A 7924-nucleotide genomic window follows, 5' to 3' on the forward strand; every position below is an offset into this window, starting at 1 on the left:
CACACACACACACACACACACACCATGCCAAGGGTTCTGGTGCAGACAGGGGAGCTGACCCAGGCTGGAGGTCAGGCAAGGCTCCCCGGGGAAGGGACCAGAGGAGAGCCCAGGGCAGGTGAAGGCATTGAGCTCCTTTAGCAACTCGGAAACTTTTTCAGACCACCTGACCTAGAAAAATATTGCCTCAGACTTCCTCATTTTTATGAGGAACTTGATAAACGAAGAAACTTGCTCTATGTATCTGCTGAAACCTTTGGAGAACAAAGGAAGCATCAGTAATGTTCTTTTTTGGGAATGAATAGTAATTTTCATGGCTCTTTTTCCTTTCACATTGCAAAAGCAGTGCATTTTGGGAAACGTGACTCCCCCAGCTCACCCACCCAACACACAACGTGTCTGGCTGGGGAACAGGGCACCTGACTTGTACCACCCTGTGATGACCTCCTGGGACTCTGAGAGTCCACCTGTTGCCTGTCCAGGCACCTCCCCTGGGCAGACCCATCTGTGCCCCTGCTGGCACATCCTCTGTTAAGGTCCCCAGGACAAAGGACATAGGTTGGTCTTCTAAGATCTGAGTCCCAGCAACCATAGAGAAAGACTGCAACAAACAGTCCTAGAGAAAACAGCGTTAGGCATATCAAAATCCAGAGGGAAACGGGGAGCTATTTGAAGATAAAAGAATTTCCAGAGGAAATGTCGAAACTCTGAGTGGCTCCACACAGGTGGAAAAGGGCTGCAGCTGCCGGTTCCTGCCCCTCCCCAGGGTTGTGGTCCCCATTTACCCTCCTTGGAAGCCCCACTTGGATGGGTTTGCGTCCTGGATATGACCTGCAACACTGGGTCCAAGCAGTTTAGGAGCTAGCTCTGACTCTGGAAGGCTGGAGAAATGGCTGTACCGGCTCTGGGCTCTCACCAGGCACATAGGGCCAGGAGCAGTGGCTCATGCTTGTAATCTCAACACTTTGGGAAGCCAAGGCAGGAGGATTGCTTGAGGCCAGGAGTTTAAGACCAGCCTGGGCAACGTAGACCTTGTCTCTACAAGAAAAAAAAAAAGTTGTTGTTGTTGTTGTTTTAATTAGTGGGACATGGTGGCCAAACACCTGTAGCCCCAGCTACTCACGAAGGTGAGGCAGCAGGATCTCTTGAGCCCAGGAGTTTGAGGCTGCAGCGAGCCAGGATTGCACCACTGCAATCTTGATCTTGTGGCGTGATCTCGGCTTGCTGCAATCTCCACCTCCCGGGTTCAAGAGATTCTCCTGTCTCTGCTTCCAGAGTAGCTGGGATTACAAGCGCAAACTACCACGCCCGGCTAATTTTTTTGTATTTTTGGTAGAGATGGGGTTTAACCGTGTTGGCCAGGCTGGTCTTGAACTCCTGACCTCAAGTGATCCACCTGCCTCAGCCTCCCAAAGTGCTGGAGTTACAGGCATGAGCCACCACATCTGGCCAGAAATTAAATTTTTCTAGTAGCAGCATTGAAAAAGTAAATAGAAACAGTGGACATTAATTTTAATAGTATATTTTTATTCAACCCAACATGGCCAAAGTATAATCACATTGAAAATTAATAATAAAATAGCTTACATTTTTGTTTTCATACTGTCTTTGAAGTCTACTTTGTGTTTTACACTTATGATCCCTCTCAATTCAGACTGGCCACATTTCTTTTTTTATTGTATTTTATTTTATTTACTGTTTTTTGAGACGGAGTCTTGCTGTATCGCCCAGGCTGGAGTCCAGTGGCGTGATCTAAGCTCACTGCAAACTCTGCCTTCCAGGTTCAAGCGATTTTCCTGCCTCACCCTCCTGAGTAGCTGGGATTACAGGTGCACACCACTGTGCCCAGCTAATTTTTGTATTTTTAGTGGAGATGGGGTTTTGTCATGTTGGCCAAGCTGGTCTCGAACTCCTGACCTCAAGTGATCCGCCTGCCTTGGCCTCCCAGAGTGCTAGGATTACAGGTGTGAGCCACCACACCTGGTCTGGACTGGACACATTTCAAAAGCTCAAGAGCCAGTGAGTGACTACTATGTGGGCGGGTGCAGTCCAGGCTGCATTTGTCTTTGGGTTACATGTGACAGAGGTTCACATTAAACTGGCATAAGTGAAAAAGGGCATTGACTCATGAAACTGACAAGACCAAAGGAGATAAATTGAGGGACAGCTAGATGCAGGTGTTCCAATGATGTCAATGTCATCAGAGAGCTGACCTTGTATATTTTCCAGCTTTCCTTCTCAAGTAGGTTTTGGATGGCATAGCAAAGACAGCTACCACCAGTTCAGCCACCTGACCCCACATCCAGCTTCTCTATTACAAGTGTTCCCCCAAACCAGACTCCCACTGGACCAACTGGAAGTCTGCACTCATTCCTGAACCAATCAGTGTTGTGGCAAGATGGGCGGAATGGCTGACTAGTCAGACGTGAGTCGTCTGACCATTCCCAGCATGACAGGTGAGAAGAGTCAGCCTCACCTTACCTGCTGGGACGAGGGTGGCCATGGAGGGGTTTCCCAAAGGAGAATCAGGAGGCTTGGTACCCAAAGACTAAGAGGGCCACACAGGGTGGGGAGGGAGAGGGATGTGAGGTGCATTCAGAATGCAGGTTGGATTGAATAAAAAGAGGCTCCCAAGAGGACTGGAGTATGAGATTGAACAGGAAAGACATGATCTTAGTCTGGCGGAAATGTTCAAAAGATGTGATGGCTGGTAGGGCACATGCCAATGAGAGCTGATAATAGCCTTAGTGCTGGGTGCCCAGGAGTTTTTGGGGTTGTGGGGAATCCCGGAGAGGGGATGGGCCGGGATGGTCATGGGCACTATGGGAGGCTCATTGCAGCCCCACTTACCAAGGAGAACAGCAGTATTTCCACCTGTCGCCACTGATACGGCCATAGGAAGCACATCAGGAGACCATCCAGAGGCCTTGACCTCAGACACTGCATCCCACACCCCACACTAAGGATGCAGCCCACCCTGAGTGAAAGCTCTGCACTGGTGCAGCTCTAAGCAGAACACAGAAACCTTTTAGCCCAAAAAGACAGAGCAGACAGACCTTTCAGAGGGTCTGGAGGTCCCCGAGCCCAGGCAGGCAAAAGGGCTGTTATCCCAATGGGGAGGGCTGGGCACAGGACTCAGAGATGAAGACTCCTGGGGAAGGCTAGGGTCATGAATGGCCTTCCCAGCTGGGGCGGGGGCGGCGGGGGGGTGGCCAGGCTTCTTAAGCTCCACCTGGAAAGGCACAAAAAGCTGACTTGAAGAGCCCAGAGAATTGACTCAGTTGTCTGTCCGTTCGTCCGTCCATCCATCCATCCATCCATCCATCCATCCATCCATCCATGCATTCCTTTGTCCGTTCACCCACTCATGTACTATTTATTTACCAAGCTCCTGTTATGTGACAGGAATGCCCTACCTGCCAGGAATATCCTGGTGAACTAGATGGCCAAGGTTCCTGCCTTCACAGAGCCCAGAGCCTAGTCAGGGAGAAACACGATCAACAGATAAGCCAGCCAATGAGCACAGTGACTTCGGATCTCATATAGGGGGCCAGATAGCAAGTGAGTGGGAGAAGAGGTGGAGGCTGCTTTAGCCATGCGCTGAGGAAGAGTCATTTGAAAAAGATGGCTCTAGACAGAGGAAACGGCCAGTGCAAAGGCCATGCGGAGGGAGTACGTTTTGTATTGGAAAACCAGAAAAAATGGAGGTGGGAGATGAAGGTGGGGGAAGAGATTGGAGAGCTGGTCACGGCTGACTCAGGTGAGGCAGTCAGGATGCACTGTGGTTGTGGAGAGGGCAGGCTAGAGATTCTCTCCACAAAGTCAGATTGGCAGGTCAAACTGGCCCCATAGTATTCACCAGGCACAAGAACTATCATATTGGGCTGGGTACAGTGGCTCATGCCTATAATCCCAGCACTTTGGGAGGCTGAGGTGGGAGGTATGCTTAAGGCCAGGAGTTCAAGTCCAGCCTAGGCAATATATTGAGACCCCATCTCTACAGAATTTTTTTTTTTTTTTTTGCAAAAATTAGCTAGGAGTGGTGGCATGTGGCTGTAGTGCTAGCTACTCAGGAGGCTGAGGTGGAAGGATCACTTGAGCCCAGGAATTTGAGGCTGGAGTTAGTTGTGTTTGCACCACTGCACTCCAGGCTGGGTGACAGAGTAAGAGCTTGTCTCAAAAAAAAAAAAAAAAAAAAAGTCACATTGTTTTATTTTGTGGGGCTAACACATAAAGCTTTTACTCTGTTCCAGGCATTCTAAGTGCTCAGCATATATTAACTTATTTGATCTTCTCAACAATCCTCTAAGATAGATACCAGTACTAAGCCCATTTTACAGATGGGGGAACTGGGGAACTGAGAGGCTAAGTAACTACCCTGAGGCCACAGAGCTAGCAAATGGCAGAAGCAGGATGGGAACTCAGGTGGTCCCAGAGTCCATGCACTCGGCCATGAGGGCTCGAATTAAAATTGGCCGACAGAGCGTGGTGGCTCACACCTGCAATCCCAGCACTTTGGGAGGCCGAGGCAGGTGGATCACCTGAAGTCAGGAGTTCAAGACCAGCCTGGCCAACATGGTGAAACCCTGTCTCTACTAAAAATACCAAAAAAACCCAAAAATTATCTGGGCGTAGTGTGGGCGCCTATAATCCCAGCTACTTGGGAGGCTGAGGCAGAATAATCACCTGAACCTGGAAGGTGGCAGTTGCAGTAAGCCAAGATCGCACCGTTGCACTGCAGCCTGGGCCACAAGAGTGAAACTCCATCTCAAAAATTAAAACAAACAAACAAAAAAATGGCCCTTTACTTCCTGCCTATCAGGGTGGTAAGCTGTCATCTCGTCCATTCCTGGGGTTCTCCTTCTAGGATGGCCAAAGACCTAGGGGGCACGGGCAGAAGCAGTCCAGAGAACTTGGAAATGAGCTCCCGGCCCTTGGTCTATTCTGGTTGTCACTGAAATGCTCACTGTCCATGTGATCTACTCATAACCAAGAAATTGAGCCGCCTGTCTCCCTCCATGCCAAGGGTGAACCTTGGGGTCTTTGGCTCCGGCTCCCGAGGGACCAAACTTTCCCCACCCCATCCTTAGACATCTTTGCCTGCCTCATCCACTTCACCTTCGGAATCCCCCATTTTCCTGGGGCTGGCCTGGCTTTTCCCCTCAGTGGTCAAGATGTCCAAACCAGGACCTTGACAGGCATTTGCTCCTGGCATCAGTGGCTTCTGCCCTCCATCCTCAGCCAAGGAAACCAGAGCCTGAACAACAAAAGCTTGGCCATGCTACTTGGACTGCCTTACTGGGAAAATCCTACCCTTTCTTTTAAATCTCCTCGATAATGAAAACAGGACTAAAAACAGCATCTCAAAGTGCATCCTGCCATGTGAATTGGCAAGTTCTCATGGCTTTTCTTTCTTTTTTTCTTTTTTCTTTTTTTTTTGAGATGGAGTCTCGCTGTGTCGAGCCCAGGCTGCAGTGCAGTGGCACGATCTCAGCTCACTGCAACCTCTGCCTCCTGGGTTCAAGCAATTTTCCTGCCTCAGCCTTCTGAGTAGCCAGCATTACAGGCACCTGCCATCATGCCTGGCTAATTTTTTGTATTTTTAGTAGAGACGGGGGTTTCACCATGTTGGTCAGGTTGGTCTCGAACTCCTGACCGCAGGTGATCTGCCTGCCTAGGCCTCCCAAAATGCTGGGATTACAGGTGTGAGCCATTGTGCTTGGCCCTCATGGCCTTTTTTTTTTAAGGAGACAATGTAAAGAAGGTGCTCGGCACAATGCTAGGCACACAATTTTCAAGAAGGGGTTTTGTTTTGTTTTGTTTTTGAGACAGCATCTCACTCTGTTGCCAAGGCTGGAGTGGTGGCATGATCACAGCTCACTGCAGCCTCGACCTCCTGGGCTCAAATGATCCTCCCACCCCAGCCTCCCAAAGTGTTAGGATTACAGGTGTGAGCCACCATACCTGGCCTCAAGGAGTTTTGAGCCAGACAAATCAAGTTCCATTTATCAGCTGTGTGACTCTGGGCAATTCATGTGGTCTCTCTAAGTCTCACTTTCCTGTAAAATGGGGGTAATGAAATGCTGACCTGTGTTTGTGATGCTGTGATGAACATTAAGTGAGATAATGCATGGAAAGGAAATATTCTCTAATACTCAGCTTCCTGCCACATGTATCCCTGGCAGGGCTGGTGATGTGTGCCGAAGTCCCAGGAATGCTAGGAATTACCCCTTTCAGGCACCTTGGCTGGACAAACACTAGGTCCTCATTTGGCCGTCTGACTTCATCTTGCAAAATAGGGCAAAGCACAGGAAGAGCCATGTCGGGGCTTCCCCAGCTGTTTGTGGGCTTTTCAGGCTCCACTCAGGGGACTTTTTTCTCCCAAGCTGGACAAATGCCCAGAGCAGGGAATGGGTGAGGCCTGTCCCACAGGGCTCATTTTTGGTGTCTGGGCTGCTGATAAAGTGGAAACAGGACGTAAACAGAAATAGTGGCCTTCTCCCTTCCCAATTTTGGTGTCAGGGACCTAGGGGTGCAAGGCTTCCTCCAGGCCAGGAGGCTGTCACATGAAAGGTGTCAAGCGAGGACAGCTGATCATCCACGCAAACCCAGGAGACAGGGCTATGTGGGAACCTGGTGTTGAGCCCCATCAAGGGAGCACTTTCTCCCAGGCAAGCCAGGAGGGCAGCAGGCAGGGCGGGGCTGGTGTGGGCTCCAGCTCTGGCCTTACCTCTGTTTCCTCCTCTCTAAAATGATGTGCACTCAGAGAGGTTGGTGATGGAAGAAACGATGGGAAGTTTCCAGTGGTGGAGAGTGCAGGACTTCTGCCCCAAAGAGGACCTTGGGCAAGTCACTCAGCCCACCTGAGCCTTACCTCCCTGGTCTGCAAAATGGGGTGCAAGTGGGAAGCTAGCAGCCCCTACTTCAAAGCCCTTGCCTCCAAGGGAAACCAAGCATCTAGTAACCTGGCTCCTCTATGGCCTTGGTGATATCCTGTTGCATCCCTGCATCCTCTCTCTCCACCCTGACACCCCACACACCCACTAGTCAGCCAGCAGGGCTTGTCTGTTTTACCCCGAAACACATCCTGAATCTTGAATTCTACCACCTTTTGCAATCTCCACTTCCCTGGTCCAGCCACCATCATCTCTTACCCTCCCTGCCCTGGCCTTCTCCCTGGACTTCCAATTCTTCCCTTGGCCTCCTGTCCATCCTCCACACAGCAGCCAAAGCGGTAGTCTTTGAAGGGCCCTCAAGACCATGCCACTCCCCTGTTTAAAACACTCCAGGCTGGGCACAGTGGCTCACACCTATAATCTCAGCATTTTGGGAGGCCAAGGCTGGAGGATCTCTTGAGCTCGAGAGCTTGAGACCAGCCTGGGCAACATGTCAAGATCCTGTTTCTACAAAAAGTACAAAAATTAGCCAAGTGTAGTGGTGCGTACCTGTAGTCCCAGCTACTTGGGAGGCTGAGGCAGGGATTGCTTGAGCCCAGGAGGTTAAGGCTACAGTAAGCCAAGATTGTGCCACTGGACTCCAACCTGGGTGACAGGGCTGGACCCTATCTCAAAACAACAATAACAAACAAAAACACACCAGTTACTCCATCACAGAAGAAAATCCAAACTCCTTTCCCTGGCACTCCAGCCCTGTGTGATATGGTCTGAACCTTCCCAAAACCTTACCCCTGCCACATTGGTCTTGCTGTCCCTGCAACAGACTATATTCCTCTCTGCCTCAGAGCCTTTGCACCGGTTATGTCTTTCATCTGCAAGGCTGCCACCTGCAGCTTTGATAGTGCTTGTCTTTCTCCTTTTGAACTCAGTGTCAGCTCCTCAGAGAGGCCCTCCCTAACCACCCTGCCTAGGAGAGCCCCAATCACTCTTGATCACTGTTAAAAGGGTTTTTTTTTTTTTTTTTTTTT

This window comes from Colobus angolensis, unplaced genomic scaffold, assembly GCF_000951035.1.
Source record: "Colobus angolensis palliatus isolate OR3802 unplaced genomic scaffold, Cang.pa_1.0 Scaffold178, whole genome shotgun sequence".
In the NCBI taxonomy this organism is placed as follows: domain Eukaryota; kingdom Metazoa; phylum Chordata; class Mammalia; order Primates; family Cercopithecidae; genus Colobus; species Colobus angolensis.